This window comes from Panthera uncia (assembly GCF_023721935.1).
Source record: "Panthera uncia isolate 11264 chromosome B3 unlocalized genomic scaffold, Puncia_PCG_1.0 HiC_scaffold_1, whole genome shotgun sequence".
NCBI lineage: Eukaryota > Metazoa > Chordata > Mammalia > Carnivora > Felidae > Panthera > Panthera uncia.
The window spans coordinates 112,629,416-112,645,525 of record NW_026057582.1 but is presented as its reverse complement, the minus strand read 5'-3'; the positions used below and the strand labels follow the sequence as shown (position 1 = coordinate 112,645,525).

The window sequence follows — 16,110 nt, the reverse complement described above, 5'->3', positions numbered from 1 at the left end:
TTAAGTTTTTATTTATTTATTTTGAGAGACAGAGAGAGATCGAGTGGGGGTGAGTCAGAGAGAGGGACAGACAGAATCCTAAGCAGGCTCTGTGCTGTCAGCACAGTGCCCAATGTGGGGCTCGAACTCACAAACTGTGAGATCATGACCTGAGTCAAGATCAAGAGTCGGACACTTAACTGACTGAGCAGCCCAGGCGCCCGGGCCTGGTTTCCTTGTAAACATGCCCAGCATGCCTCACAGGTCACCACAGAGAGAGCAAGAGGATTCCCAGCACTGGCCTGGCAGGGTCAGCTCAGCACTGTAATCCCCCAGGGTCAGGAAAGCCGGGCCATCTCGAGATCTGTGCCGAGGGCTGGAAGCACAGTCTAGCAGAGCTGGTAGGAGCTGAGACCCTTCTGGAAGAAAGAGCAGCCCTGAGAGGAGTCGGGTTGGGATGCCGGCTGCCAAGAGCCTTGGGATGAGGAGATGGCCAAGGGCAGGCATTGTTAGGATGCTGCCATTTCTCATTCGTCTGGGTGGGCCATCTGCCTGGCATCCTGGGGCCACCAGGCCATGCCCACTCTGCTCTGGGGGCTGCCCAAGTCTAGGCCCCTGCACCACCCTTGACCCATGCGACTCAAGAGAAAGAGAGACTTGGCAGGGGTTTCTCAGCCCCCTCCAGCCCCGTGACTCACTGATGTCACTGTTCTTGGAGCAGGCACCTTCCAAACCTCAGGCTGTGGGAGCCAAAGCTGGGACCAGAACCAGAACCCTGCCTTTCAGCCCCCAGGGGCAGCCAGCCTTTCAGGGGATGGCTTGATTGGCATCTGGGGGCTTCCTCTAGAGGGCAAGGCCTGGCCAAGTCAGGCTCAGAGGGATTCTGCAAGGGCCTCAGACCAAGCATAGCTCCCCAGGGCGGGGGGCTAGGTGCGGGGATCCAGATGGTGGAAGAGGAAGTCTTGTCCGTACCTTCAGGGGTCCTAGACCGAGGGAGGAGACAGTGCCCCACCCTGAGGAGCCCCAGTCTGATGGGGGTGTCATGTGCCCGCTCTGGAGCACATCTGAGGTGGAGGCAGGACCCATACACGCCTGATAAGGACACATGAAAAGAACAGATGGTGCCAACAAGTGCAAATTAATTGAGCGAAGCCTGTGTACATAGGCGCTGTGAACAGGCGGCGTGACAGGCCCGGGAGAGGTGGGGGGGGGGTGGGGGGGCAGGGCAGGGAGTGGGCAGAAGCTGTAACGAGCACTTATCGATGTCTCTCTGGATCTGCAGCCAGAGCACGGTTATTGACAAAGCCTGTCTATAAATCTCCCGGCCATGTCTCCAGGAACCTTAATTATGGGGCCTCATTACCCCTCACACCTCTAGGCACGGGGGACCGGCATGGAGGCTGCTGACACTGCGGCTGGCCCGTGACGGCCCGGCTGAACCCCTGCAGCAAGAGATGCCCAGCTGGGGTGCTTGGGGGGGGGGTCACAATTTAGAGTCCTGTGTCCTGTGGAGCTGATGGAGCTCAGCTCCAGGCCAAGGGCACAGGGGTGAAGACTTTGGAGCCAGAGAGCTCAGGGTTTCCAGGCCGGTTTTCCTATTTAGTGTTGACTCTCTGAGCACTTTGCCCCGCCCCGCCCCGCCCTCCTCACCCTAGCCTCAGTTTCATCATCTGTACAGTGGGGAGAGGGCCGTGATGAAGATTAAGTGGACAAAGTCTGTTCAGGGTCGAGCACGGAGCCTGGCACCGGTGTGTGGATAACACGTGCCCCTCCCCCCGCCCCGTCACCCTGCCTAAAGCTACTGAGAGAGAGCAAAGCAGCCCCAGGGGCCAGGAGCTGGCCCAGCCGCACAGCTACACCTGGGTGTTCTGTGGGCCTACTTCACAGCATCACATGAAGCCACTTTCTGACCGTGATGGAGCAAGACAAAAACAAAGCCACTCGGAAATCTTGTCTGAACACAGCTAAAACACGAATATTGTTCAAACCACAAAAATGAGGGGCGCCTGGGTGACTCAGTCAGTTAAGCGTCCGGCTTCGGCTCAGGTCACGATCTTGCGGTTTGTGAGTTCGAGCCCTGTGTCTGGCCTGTGCTGATAGCTCGGAGTCTGGAGCCTGCTGCTGATTCTGTATCTCCCTATCTCTCTGCTCCTCCCCTGTTCACGCTCTCTCTCTCTCTCTCTCTCAAAAATAAATAAACATTAAAAAAATTAAAAAAAAAAAACCACAAAAATGACCAGACAGTCGACTTCTCTGGCCAAATTGAGTGCCTGCTCCTTTATCAAGGACAGCTTTGTTCCTCCTGCCTTCTGGATAAGAATTCAGAATTATTCCGCCTCCTGAGAGCATGCAACCAGAGCAAAGGCCTGTGTCCTCAAACACTGTCTCAAATCACCTAACTAGAGCTGAATCCTTTCCGTCCTTTCCAACACATCCTTCCAGATGCCCCCACCCCTTGGCTGCAATGAGTCAATAAACTCAGTTCTATTACAGGTGTGCACTTGGCTGTCTTTGGCTGGAGGGGATTGGGAGTACAGAGTACAGAGCACTGTCTCTTTAGATTCTTGTGTTCCCCAGGGTGGAATTCTAGGCTATTTTCACCAACCCACGCCCCTTTCATCATTTCTGTGAAGATGTGCGTGCCCCCTGCTTTCAATTCATTGTCTCTTCCTCAAGCCACAAGAGGAACGCCTCAGAGCCGGGCTGCAAGGAAGGGGGAGAGGTCCTGAGGGCCACCTGCCAGGTCTCTGGTGTGGGGAGGAGGAGCCGCAGGCAGGACATCCGGGCATCTGGGGGGATCCAAGGAGGCTGAGATAATCTTGAGCCAAGGGGACAGTGGATGGAGAGACTGGAGCTCCCTGTTTCCCAGCGCTCACCTTAGCCCCTGGAAAGCCAGCACTAGGACAGTCAATGAGCTTCTAGTGAGCTAGAAGGAGCAGATTCCCAAGGGCTTTCTGGAGGGGAGGTTGGCATGACTGGGCAATCTCTTAAGGTACTTGAGGTTGGGACATCTGTAGGGCCCCATCCCTGGGAGCTCACCTACTTTGCCTCTGCCTCTCCAACCTCATCTAGATTCTTTCTTAGGGGCCGTTATGTCCTCTACTCACCCCCATCCTCATTGGCTGGACCCTTTCTGGCTGGTTTGCCTCTCCTGCCTCCAGCTCATGCCAGCACATCCTTCGCAGCCTTGAGTTGCTAGAAATGGTACTCCCTCTCTGCCAGGCTCCGGGCTCACCCCACAGCTTCACAAAGTGGCTCTGCTTTCAGACTCCTGTGCAATGCTTCTGGTAATCCATGTGTCACACACTTCGCCTCTGGGAACTCGAGCCTTGTGGCAGTTGGCACCTTCAGAAACCCTTCTCATCTGGCTTGTCACCTGGCCTCTTCTGGCTACTTCCCCCCTCATGACTCACCTTCCCCCATGAATCCTCCTGGGCCCAGACCTTCACGATGCAGGCAGCAGTGAGGGGAGGGGCTTCCTGAGGGGCACTCCCACCTGGGGGCACCCTCCCCTACTCAGTCTCCTGGGATGCCTGTGCCCCTGCCCACCTCGGGCCCAGGGTTCCGTCTCAGAATCCAAATCTGGATTAGCTAGACTTCTGCTTCAAGTCCATCTCCAGTCGTGCCTCAGGACTACCCTCCCAGAGTTTTTAAGCTCCCTGCCCATTTTTGAGGTCCAGATCTCAGGCCCTGCCTGCTGAGATGGAAGTAAAATCCTCAGTAGGGCAGAGGACTTGGAGAGGTCTGGGATAGGCAGGGCTGATAGTTGGCAATGGATTCCCTTAGGGAGGGGCTGGTGGTTGTCTGTTGTCTGATAGGAAGGTTCTGGAGGGGCTGAGAGAGATAGGCTCTGGTCTCTAACTACCCCTTCCCCCCACTTCCCTACACTGTCCCCTATATCTTTCTGTGAATGATAAGGTGCCAGAGGCCCCTCACGGCTCACAGAGCCCTCTGCAGGCGCCATGGGATTTTTGCAGCCAGCCTACAGGGTAAGGGTTATCATTATCCCATTTCACAGCTGGAAAGACTCAGCTTCTTGTAGGTGCTGGCTGGGAGCTGAGCGGAAAGCAAACTTCCAGTGTCTGATCCAGACCTATCATCTCCCCGGGCTATGTGGCTGCCTAGGAAGCGGCCTTTTTATGCATTAATGGCCACATTTACTGAGTACCTACTGTGTACCAGGCACCTGGGGTGGGGTTGGGGCAGGGGACCTAAGACAGAATGTAGAAGAGCCAAGTCTCGGAGCTGTGAGTGAATACCATTATGGTTAGGCGTGGGTAGAATATTCTGGGTTGGAGCACAGGTTTCAGAGGTCACGGGGGCCACCAAGGCTGAGGGACTCATGCTGCAGGTGAGGGAGCCATGGGCAGGTTTACAGTAAGGGCAACACGCCTGGATTTGCACTTAGGATAGGTCACCTGGTAGCTATGTCCTAGAACGGAGGGGGCCAAGTGAGCAGGAGGGCCCCATTAGTGGACTGTCAGCTCCTGGTCTCTGAGTTAGCCTGCTGAGGGAGCCCCCCACCCACATAGAGGAGAAGAAGCGGTCTTCCTCTTGGCCTCCATGAGGCTCTCCCCCACTGTGAAGCAGGGTTCCCCACGCAGCCAGAGGAGGAAGGATGAGATGCCTCCAGTCTCCCCAACCAGTCCTCTGAGGGGGTCTGGCCGCCAGGCCCTTGCCCTTGCTGGCCCTTCTAAATCCCCAGACCACTGTTCAGCTGTCCCCAGGGTCCACCACGAGGAGGTGGATTTGCATATCTGAGAGTAAAAAAAAATTCTGTTGGCAGAAGCTTAGCGCCATCAGGGCTGCTGAGCCCCCCTTTTGTCTGTTTGAGTAAGAGCTGGCTAAAGGCTGAAGGATAATTAGTCCCCCGTGGGCAATGCTGTCCCCCCTCCTTGAAGATTTAAAGGCACAGCCCACCTACTCAACCCGTTTCTCCTCCCCACAGTTCCCCGTGGGCTCCAGCCCTTCTCCTGCAGCCTCTCCCGCCCCCTCTTCTCAGTCCTGGAGGCTGAGGAGGGGATGGCTGCCGCTGGCAGGAGCCGATGAATGGGCATTTTATCTGATTAAACTGGGAGTGAACTGGCTCTTCTCTATTATCTTTGGACCTGATTGGATATTTAACACCAAATGTATTGTGTGTGTGTGTGTGTGTGTGCGCGCGCGCGCACAGGGACCGGGCTTTTCTAGTCCATGTCAGGGGGAAATTGGATTGTACTGAAAAGCATTTAATCGGAGCTCAGGAGTACAGCCTAATAGAGTCACAGAGATGGGGGAGGGGCTGTTTGGCCTTGGACAAGCAGGGCCCCTGCCTTGGGCCCTGTGTGTTAGAGGGTCCTGCTCTGGGCCTCCTAGGGCCACAACCTTCCCCATGGGCTGAGGAGTTGTAGGGCCAAGGAGACATGTCCACCCAGAGCCTAAGCACCTTCCAGTCCACAGCCCGGTACCTGGGACCCCGGAATTCCCTCAGACTTCCAGGGCCCATCCTCCTGAAGGCAATGTGTCATTGGGCCATTAAGGTGTGGGACTGAAACTGAGCCAGGTTAGAAGGAAAGGGGCCATCTTCTAGGATCTGGGGAACTGGGGGCTGGGGGCTGGGCGCTGCTCTCCCCATGTAGCCAGGGTCCAACGTAGATAGAATCTGGGAATTCTCTGAGGTGGTTAATAAGGTGTATTTGTTGAGGCAGATACAGCTTAATTCATAGCTTTCAGTTATTTGGGGTTCAGACAGAGGGTGTGTAGGTCTCCACCTGTGCTCTCAAAGGTTTGGGGTGGGCCTGGGGAGGGGACCTGCAGCCACAGAGCTCTGTTTTGCTCTTGACTAGGAAACTGAGGCAGCCCTCCCACCCAGACAGATGGGCTGGGAACACGATGAGTCAAGCTCACCAGGCTCTTGACTTCTGAGTCACAAAGCTTGGCCAAGGCAGCTGCAGGCGCAGGCTCTGGGCTGGAGACCCCACGCCTGTGCTGGACCAGTGACTGCTCTCCCTCTGCCTTGCCCCATGGTCCCGGGAGGGCTAGCTGAGCTTCCAGTAGTTTGCTCACCTCTAAAGTGGGGATGATAACTGTGCGTCCTTCATCAGGTTGGTGCAAGGATGCAATGAGATTATGGCTAAAGTTCGGGGAGCAGAGTACGAGCTCCATAAAGATTGATGGATGTAATTAGTATTATTAAAAGGAGGGCTAAGCTGGCAGTTTGTGGAAGGAATGGGTCCCGGTTCCCGGGTGTCACCCCTGGTTCTGTAGTCCCTCCCACCCTCACCAATCAATGATTCAAGCCTTCAGCAATTTATGGCCTCATCATCTTGGCTTTATTTACCAGGAGAGCTGCACTTCTGCCCCACCCACCCACTGTTCAATCAGGAGTGGAGATGGGCAATGACACAGGGATGCATCAGCGGTCTTGCTAAGGAGCAGAGCCAGAGGCCGTCCCATCTCCATCTGCCTTGTTTGCTAGGACAAAAAGGGCAAATCACCAAGACCAGGTCTCTGACTCCACAGAGGGGAAGCTGGGGCCCAGAGAGGGGAGGCATGCAGCCAGGGTGACCGCTCTGGTCGGCGGACCCAGGTCTCTCGGTGCCCCTCCTACCCCACGCTCCATCAGCTGTTAATTTTCTCTCTGTACTGGGCAGGGGGGCAGGGTGGTGGGGGAGGCTCTGCCCCAGTGGGCCTCTCATCCACATCTCCTCTCAGCCTAATGTTTGGGTGCTGGGGGCAGGCCCTGTTTTGGCCAACTCACTGTCCCATCTGTTCCCTCCATTCTAACCTCCATGCCCTAAGACTTCCTCATCTCTCACTGCATGGATGGGTTCTCCCCATTTTACAGATAAAGAAACAGAGGTCCAGAGAGGGAAGGGACTAGCATGAAGGCCCCACAGTGCTTCTTGGTGAGACCCCAGGCTAGGACCCCACCTGGGAGAGAGACGCAGAGACAGACAGACAGACAGACAGACATAGGTAATCTTGACTCAACACGTTCCTCTGGCAGGAACAAGTTCACCAACCTATACTCCTATAGCAAATCAAAGATCTATCATGCTTTCATACTAACAACTACTGATGACTGACATCTGGGGCAGGATGGGGTGGGGGTGGGGGTTAGGTACACTCCCCTCTGTGCTCTCACAGTCTCCTGAGCCGACTGCACCCCAGTCCTGGCCACCCTCCCACACTGATTCCCCATGTGTCTTTTGTAGGACAAGGACTTTTGTAGGAAGTTATCTTTTTTTTTTCAAGTGGGTTTAAAAAAATTTTTTTTTAACATTTATTCATTTTTGAGAGACACAGTGTAAGTGGGAGTGGGGCAGAGAGAGAGGGAGACACAGAATCTGATGCAGGCTCCAGACTCTGAGCTGTCAGCATACGGCCTGATGCGGGGCTCAAAGTCACAAGCTGTGAGATCATGACCTGAGCCCAAGTCGGAAGTTCAACCAACTGAGCCACCCAGGCGCCCCTGTAGGGAGTTATCTTTATGTTACTATCACTGAGCTTGGGGCTGTGCTTCCAGAGAAGGGTCAGAGGGGAGGCCTGGGTGAGTCATGTTGCTACCCCCTCCCCCCTTCCCCCAGCTCGAAGGGTCCACGAACACAGTGGCCTTTAATAACCCTCCTGCAAAGTGGACAGCCCTTCAGTTTCCTGTGCACTGCCATCCGCTCTCTTGTCAATGTCTCCATTCTCTCCAAAGCCTCGACAGTCAGGTACAGGGAGAGTATTCCCTCCACTTAACAGATGCCACAGGCCCAGAGGGGTGGAATGATTTATCCAAGGCCACACAGCTCTTGAGTGGTAGAGACCGGACTCAAATGTCCGACAGCTGCACAGATTAGAGGGCTCTGCAGGGCAGGGTAACAGGGCACATGTGAAAAAAGCTGGCCGAATGAATGAATGAATACATGTGTCAGACTACAAAGTCAACAGGGGAGGAGAGAGGAAGCTCAGGGTCCATGGGTGCAGGCATACTTGACATTGGTTCGCTGTGTCCCCTTCTTGGCTCCTCAAGCACTCTTATCCTTGGGGCACCCCTGGGGCTGGTGCCCCTTTCTTAGCAGCCTCCCCATGCTGTCTCACTCTCTGTGGTCCCTGCAGACTCCTCCCCAGCTGGGCTGGGAGGCTTTCTCATTGGACGTGTACCTCCCACTGTCCAGATCCAGTCCCTAATGTCTGTGGGTCCTGAGACAGGCTCTCAGCATGTGCCACCCTCCCTCCCCAAGGGGCCATCCCCTGGGCCTAGTGGTGCTTCTCCCTGAAAGTACTGGGCTCTTGGGAGGGTGGGCTTTGGGAAGAGGCCTGCATGGCTCTCAAGGGCAGGCTCAGGTCCATCTGAGCAGGGAATTCTCAGGCCTTGGCTACCTAGAAAGTGATCTAGAATTGTGGGCCTTGGGCTCTGGGGTGCATTTAACCTAGCATGGGTTAACCCCTTGGACCCCTGCCCCCTGGGGAGAGATGGGTATGGAGAAAGCCCAGGAAGGACCCTCTGAATCATCTAAGGAGGGTACCCCATCTTGTCCAATAACCCTGTTCCATGGGCCCGGATGCCCTTTCCCGGGGCCAAGGTCACTTGCTCCTCTGGTCAAGTTGATCAGGAAGACAAGCCCACTCCAGAGGCCAGTGGCTTTCCCGTGCTGGGCTGCACCAGGCTCCCCACCTGCTCTAGGGACCAGGCAGGGGGTGGTGCACCCTAAGTGCTGTGAGTATGTGGAGTGGGGGAGGGCAGCTGGCCTGCGGGGGGGGGGGGGCCTTGCTCAGCGCTCACACACACCGAGAGACAATAAATCGACAAACACTTAATCTCTCTGCAAATTGAAACGGAGCCGTAAATATCTGCTGCATCCCGGCAGCTGAGTTATGAGTCTTGTTTATTAATCTCTTTAGTCCCAGGTGATGGATGGGGGAGGAGAATGGCCCACCAGAGACTCAGAGGGCGGGGGCAAGGAGGGGAGAGGAGTGGGCCAGGGGTCTGGGAACGTCCCTTCTGGATAAAGGGTCAGAGGGCGGAGGCTTGCAGGATTTGCAGGATTTGCAGGCCTCCCCCCCCCCGCCCCCACACCCCCCCTGCAAGGACTCACGAACACAGTGACTCATCATAAGCCTCCTGCACAGTGGACAGCCCTTCACTTTCCAACACACTGCCATCCGCTATTTTCAGTCCTCCTCACAGCCTCAAGAGCGGGACAGGGGAGAGCATTCCCTCCACTTAACCATGAGGAGACAGGCCCAGAGAGATGGACTGATTTATCCAAGGTCACACAGATCTTGAGTGGCGGGGACAGACCAAAGCCTTCCAGAGCTGCATGGAGAGGAGGGGAGGAGGGGCCGCAGGGGGAGACAACAGGGTACATGTAGGATGGGCTCCTTATTTCTTCCTTTCCGCTTTTCTCGCCTCCCTCCCTTCCTCAAATGCTTGTGAACTTGCCCTCTCTCTGTCTCTCTTTCTGTGTCTCTCTGCTTCCCTGTATGTGTAGGAACTGGTAGAGGCAGAGAAGAAGAGTCAGGAGAGGTAGAGTCAGGAGCTGATGAGGGCTTCAGCTGAGCCCGGGAGCTGTGACTTGTGGCACACTCACAAGATCTGTTTTCAGGAATCCACCCCCAGTGTCAGCACTCAGGGCTCACAACTTAGGGGTCGCAGGAGTGCAGGGGCAGAACCGTGGAGGGCTGGATCCCTGAGAGGACTTCCTGCCTGCGGGAGCTGGGCCTGGAGGGGTGGGGTCGGGTGGGCGTGATGTGGTGCTTGTGCGTGATGAACACATGTCCTTACCTGGGCCTCTGGCCATGGGGACAGATGGGACAGGGGTACTTGTGGAGGTGACGGGACAGAAGACTGACCTGGCAAACTGGGGCCATGAGCACTGGGCAGTGGAGTTGGGGAGCTAGAGGGATAAGGTGGTGTTTGGGGGATGTGTCTGGTGGTTTGTGTGGCGTGGCCTGGGAATTGGGGCATCTGATTGGAGGCTGCTGGCTGTACTTTCTTTGTCTGTCTCTGATTCCAAAGTATTGGGGTCCCCTGGTGGGCTTAGACACAGGACCTGAGTGATCTGCCTCCCAGTGTCACTCCAGCTCATGGGGGCCAGTGCCAGGCTCCTGGGCTTTGTGATACCACCATCCCAGGCAGACATTCCTGCAAGTGACCAACGTGGGCAGTGTCATCAGGTTAACCACTGCCTGTGGCTGCAGGAGACTCCTGCTCAGGACCCATCACCTGCCACCAGGTGGTGCCTGAGGAGCAGGGCCTGGTCTGAGCCTCTCAGCCTCACCAGCCTGCAGACCTCATCCTGGAGGGGGGCCAAAGGCAAGACCATGGCCCCAGTCACAGCGCAGGGGCCCCAAGGGACCCTGGAACATCTGCTCCAACCTCCTCTGCCAATGGAGGAAAGGAACTGGGGCCCAAGGAGGGGAAGAGAGCTCAAGGTCACTTCAAGGAGGTGCAGAGAGCTCTGTGAGAGCAGGGGACCATGTGGAGCAGAGCTGGGTGGGCAGAGGGTATGTGCCCTGTCGCTATGGGGCTCAGAGGGCAAGGGCGTGGCAACCGTGAGTGGAGCAGGCCCAGGTCAGGGGAGCGCCCACGCCATGCAGGGTGAGACTGTCTCTGGTTTAGCACCGCAAGTCCTACGGCTTGGGGATGCCTCAGATCTGGGCAGGGGTGGTTGGGCACCCTGGGGCCATGCCAGGCAGGCATGCAGGACCATGCTCCCAGGTATCTCTGCTGCATGGCCAGCCCCCCTTTATGAAGGCCCCTCACCTGCCCCATCTGGCCCTAAGGGGCACTTAGAGCAGGGTAAGCAGCTCTCCTGTGCTGTCAAAGCTCAGGGATGCAAAGTGCTCACAGCCACCATGGGAAGGTGTGGCAGGGCCGGCACCTTTCCACCTGGCTGGGGGGTCTCCTGGGCTTGGGAGGCCTGCCTACCTGCGGTCCGGACCCCACCCCTGCTGCTGTGTGGCCTGGGAGAGGTCACCAATCCTCAGGCCTTCCTCCCCATCCTTGCCCATGAAATGGGGCCCCCTCTCTTGGGGCAATGGTGTCCAGAGGAGCAGAAGTCAACTTACCACCCTTAGCAGAGGTTAAATGGGGTGGCACAGCCAGTAAGTGAAGTTAAAGAAATGAGGACCAAGGGATCATTCTGGGATCCAGCAGATTTAAGAAAGGGGGAGAGACAGAAGCTGTGTGAAAGCAGGGGTGGGCATGTGGGGGCCAGGAAGGGGAGAGATGGAGGGAGGGGGAAAGGCTTTCAAAGACAGAATGAAAGAGATGAGTTATTCCAGTGTGGTGAGGTTGAGAAAACTCCACTGAATCTTTAAACAACCCTTGTCAATTATTCATCTGCTGGTATGAGGGCCCTCTGGTCTGCCACAAATCTCCTCTGAGCACAGGAGGAAAAGGGGGGGGGTAGGGGGAGTCAGAGAGAGAGAGAAAGCCAGAGAATCAGAAAGAAATAGAAACAACTGAAAAAAGGCAGAAGCAGGGAGAGGCAGAAATAAGGGCGGGGGGAGAGGGACAAAGGAAGGGGTGTGTTGGGGGAGAATGGAGGGAGAGGGCCAGAGAGAGGAGGGTAATGTCCCTGTGCTGGAATTTCTACACTAGAAACAGCACTGATCACACATTTCTTGAATAGCAACTGAGTACTTCTGCCTTCATTCCTCTCTCTGTACTGAGGGCTTACTAGGTGTGCCCAGCAATGCTGCGTTAAGTGCGGCACTTAAGAAGATAAACTGTCTCAGCCATGCCCCTTTGCCATTTATCCCTCGCCAAATATTTCCTGTGTGCCTACCCTGGGTTACTCTGTTGTTTCCTGAAGTGTGGCTTGCTCCTACCTGCTGGGAACTTCCAGACTCAGGGCCTTGGCCTCTTCCTCCACCACCCTGCCCCCCACACAGCTGGACATAGCAACTAGGAACCTGGAAGGGGTAGGGAGTGCTGGTTTTCTGGAAGGTTGGAGGAAGTGCTTGATGACAGAGCTGCCGGGGGAATGGGGAATCCTGGCACATGACAGGTGCTTTATAAGCCCTTTGTGAATGGAACCAGGCCTGTCTGGAGACTGCACGGAGCCCCTCATCTTACCTGCTCTTGACATTGCCTGGCTCAGCATGAGGTGGGCTCAGGAGGGATGGGGGTGAAGGGGACCGCTTGCAAGTTGTTTAATATTTGGGAATTGCCATGTTCAAGACAAGTCTTAACATCACACTCTCCACACTCAGAAGCTTAGCTCTTCCAAAAAAGACTTCCTGGGTTGCTCAGAAGGGAGGTGAAGACTTCCTTTAGCTCTGCCTGGGCCCTTACACCTGACCTGAGATCACACCTGCAGAACCCTGGCTCTGGTGGGTCCACTCAGGACAGGAGCTTTGCCCCACATGGACAAAGTGGCACCTGAAAGGCCTGTGTTAAAACCAGCCCCAGATTAGAAAACATAAATAGACACTTCTCTAAAGAAGACATCCGGATGGCCAACAGGCACATGAAAAGATGCTCAACGTTGCTCCTCATCAGGGAACTACAAATCAAAACCACACTCAGATATCACCTCACGCCAGTCAGAGTGGCCAAAATGAACAAATCAGGAGACTATAGATGCTGGAGAGGATGTGGAGAAACGGGAACCCTCTTGCACTGTTGGTGGGAATGCAAATTGGTGCAGCCACTCTGGAAAACAGTGTGGAGGTTCCTCAAAAAATTAAAAATAGACCTACCCTATGACCCAGCAATAGCACTGCTAGGAATTTACCCAAGGGATACAGGAGTGCTGGTGCATAGGGGCACTTGTACCCCAATGTTTATAGCAGCACTTTCAACAATAGCCGAATTATGGAAAGAGCCTAAATGTTCATCAACTGATGAATGGATAAAGAAATTGTGGTTTATATACACAATGGAGTACTACGTGGCAATGAGAAAGAATGAAATATGGCCCTTTGTAGCAACGTGGATGGAACTGGAGAGTGTTATGCTAAGTGAAATAAACCATACAGAGAAAGACAGATACCATATGGTTTCACTCTTATGTGGATCCTGAGAAACTTAACAGAAACCCATGGGGGAGGGGAAGGAAAAAAAAAGAGGTTAGAGTGGAAGAGAGCCAAAGCATAAGAGACTCTTAAAAAGTGAGAACAAACTGAGGGTTGATGGGGGGTGGGAGGGAGGGGAGGGTGGGTGATGGGTATTGAGGAGGGCACCTTTTGGGATGAGCACTGGGTGTTGTATGGAAACCAATTTGACAATAAACTTCATATATTGGAAAAAACAAACAAACAAACAAACAAACAAAAAAAAAACAAAAAAAAAACCAGCCCCAGATGGAAGAGTTGGCAACTGAGAATGAAGAATGAAGGCGGACCCATGGGTGCACTTGGGAATGGGTGCCAAGTGGGCTTGTTGGGGCCATAGAGGTGAGACTGGCAGGCCCTGGGGCAGCGGGAAGCATCTGTGGCTCCCGGCAGAGAGGGCAACAGACCATGTGTCCCGTCTACTTCCTTCTCCCTTCCCAAGGTGCTCCTTTTTCCAGAAAATGTTCCATTTCTTATTAAGCCAGAGTAGCCTCTGGAGGGACTCAGAAGCAAAATTGTTTCTTGGGCTCTGGAAATGTGCTACAAGACTAAACTCAGACAAACCACGCTCCAGGAATCTGGTGCCACTGAGAGGCTCACAGCCTGAACACAGAGTCAGAGAGCCGAGGGAGGTAGGTTGTCACCTGCCATGTCACTGGGGCCCACTGCCACCCCCCAGTCTCTGCTGCTGACCTCACGTCCAGGCGTCATACACTGTGATGGCACCATCGCCACCCAGATGTGTTCCAATGTTAGTCGAGTGTCTCCTCCTGCTCTGTGACTCTGTCCGAAGCTTACACGCTGTGTTCTATGCTTGTTACTATGTTCTACGACTGCATCTCCTATAATACAGTGCTGTTTAATATCACTGTATGGCTTGGGTCTACCACTATGCAACTATACTCCATTGTTCCCTCACTGTGTTGTATTGCTTGTCGCTTTGTCTCTTGGTTGCGTGAATGAGCTTGTCTATTGCTATGTAATTTTGCTTGGTTGCTATGAAACAGTGACCCATTGCTACATGGCTACCTGTGATTTCACGGAGCTACAGATTGTTGTTACCCACCCACGTTCAATTGCTTGTGACGGGGTTCTGCTGGGCATGTGAATGTCTGGGTCCTGCCCTGGTCCTGGCAGGCTCTGGTGAGTGGGTAGGAGCTGGAGCTGGGGGCTGGGTCTCCAGGACCCAACTAGGGCAGAGAGTCAGAGATGGGAATAGCCAGATGGTAAATCCGAGCCGAGAGAGGGAGAGAGAGAGAGAGAGAGAGAGAGGAAGGAAGGAAGGGACGAATAATGGGTTGGAGGACAAAGGCAAGGGAGGGAGGGAACATGGAATGGAACCAAGAGTCAGGATCAAGGAGGGAACAGGCTGGGCCTGAGGAAGGCTGTGATGGGCAAGGGGAAAGAGCAGGCCCACTGTACTGAATACTATATGTGTCTGAGGGACCCAGTGGTGTGAGGTTGGCCAAACGGTATAGGGCTGGGGGTGTAGGCTTCTGCCACTCTCTGGTATTCACCTGGTTATAAGCAAGACAGCATGGGATAGTGGGGTCAGGAAGCCTTGGGCAGGGTCATCCCACCTCAGAGCCTCCTCATGGCCATCCTTCATAAAATTAGGAGATTGGACTAGATGCTCTCTAAGGTTCTTTCGGATGCCCTTGCTATCTAGCCAGGTGTTCTATCACAAGGCCCAGTAAGTATTTACCAACATCTTGCCAGGTGCCCAGCAAGGGGGAGGGTGGAGGGACAAGCCCACCAACAGGAGTGCTGGGAGATTTCCAGAATCACAAATAGTCTCTGATAGTCTGTGGGTATAGGGGAGCCCTAAGCCCCCTTGCATGCACTCAGAGCCTTCTAGAATCTTGTCTTAGTGCTCTTGAGTCACTTATTTCTCCCCCTCCCCTCTGTTGCTCAGTTTCTTGCTCAGTTACTTGGTCTCTTGCTCAAAAGTTACTCAGCTTGATTTCTCAGGCTGCAGTCTAGTGCCATCTCTTAGGGTTTCATCCTTAAGGGAAGATGAAGACGGACTGCAGGCCAGTCACACTGCCAGAGTCTCCAAATGCAAGGTCTGAACGTTTATTCAGCCAAGTTGAGGGCTGAGCTGGCAGGTCAGGCCTGAGAGCTGCTTTCCCAAGGTGCAGAGGTGAGAGAAAGGGGTACAGAAGGTGGCCCACGAGTGCTCTGGCACCTGCCAGTGGGGGCCTGCTCTGGGGTGGGCAGGGACACTCATGTGGGAGCATCCTGGGCACAACCAGCAGATAGCAACCCTTCCTATTCATCTGATGGGACATGTTCCAGAAAGGTGCAGAAGTGCCAGGGGAAGATGTGGAGGCTGTCGGTGGAGAGGGGCAGGTCCTGAGAAGAGGAGGCCGAGGGCTTCCCTATGGACTGGTGGCCTTGCTTTTGGGCCTTTTCTCAGGATCTTTCTGAGAAGCGTTCCCCATGGGATCCGCTGTGGAAGAGGGAAGGAAGCCACATGTGAATTCACCCATGGTCATTGGGGTGGAACCCCAAGTGGGGACTTCAACTGGACTGTCTTTTGGTAGCCTGTTCTTAAGCTCTCTGCATCAAGGGGCCAAGATTCAGCACCGACCCCTCACCAAATTAAGATAGTGCCTTGGCCATCTTCACCAACCCTTTCTCAGCATCTGGTCAACTGGCAATAGGAAGCCACTGCAGCTCCCATGACCAAGGACACAGACTTTGTAATCAAAGATGGTGTCCTCTTTTCTTTAAGTCCCAATTTCTTCTTTTAGAAATTAAAACTAGTGGGGTACCTGGGTGGCTCAATCAGTTGAGCATCCGTCTGACTCTTGATTTTGGCTCAGGTCATGATCTTGTGGTTCACAGGTTTGAGCCCTGTGTCGGGCTCTGCAGTAACAGCATGTAGCCTGCTTGGGATTCTCTCCCTCTCCCCCCTCTCTGCTCTCCCTTGCTCATTCTCTCTCTCTCTCTCTCTCTCTCTCTCTCTCTCTCTCTTTCTCTCAAAATAAATAAACTTAAAAAGCAAGCCAATGACTCAAAGGGGCTTCCCATTACCCAGTGGACCCGCTCCTGAGAAAGTTCTGGGTTGATCACTATGTGAGTCAATGGATCCCT

The 16,110-nt window shown here is 54.5% G+C and overlaps 1 protein-coding gene across 1 annotated transcript in view; it reads right to left on the bottom strand.

Annotated features, from left to right (window-relative positions):
* CCDC33 (coiled-coil domain containing 33) overlaps positions 1 to 16,110 on the bottom strand; it is a 107,185-nt gene that overhangs the window by 24,317 nt on the left and 66,758 nt on the right. The gene's annotated exons all lie outside the window — the stretch shown is intronic.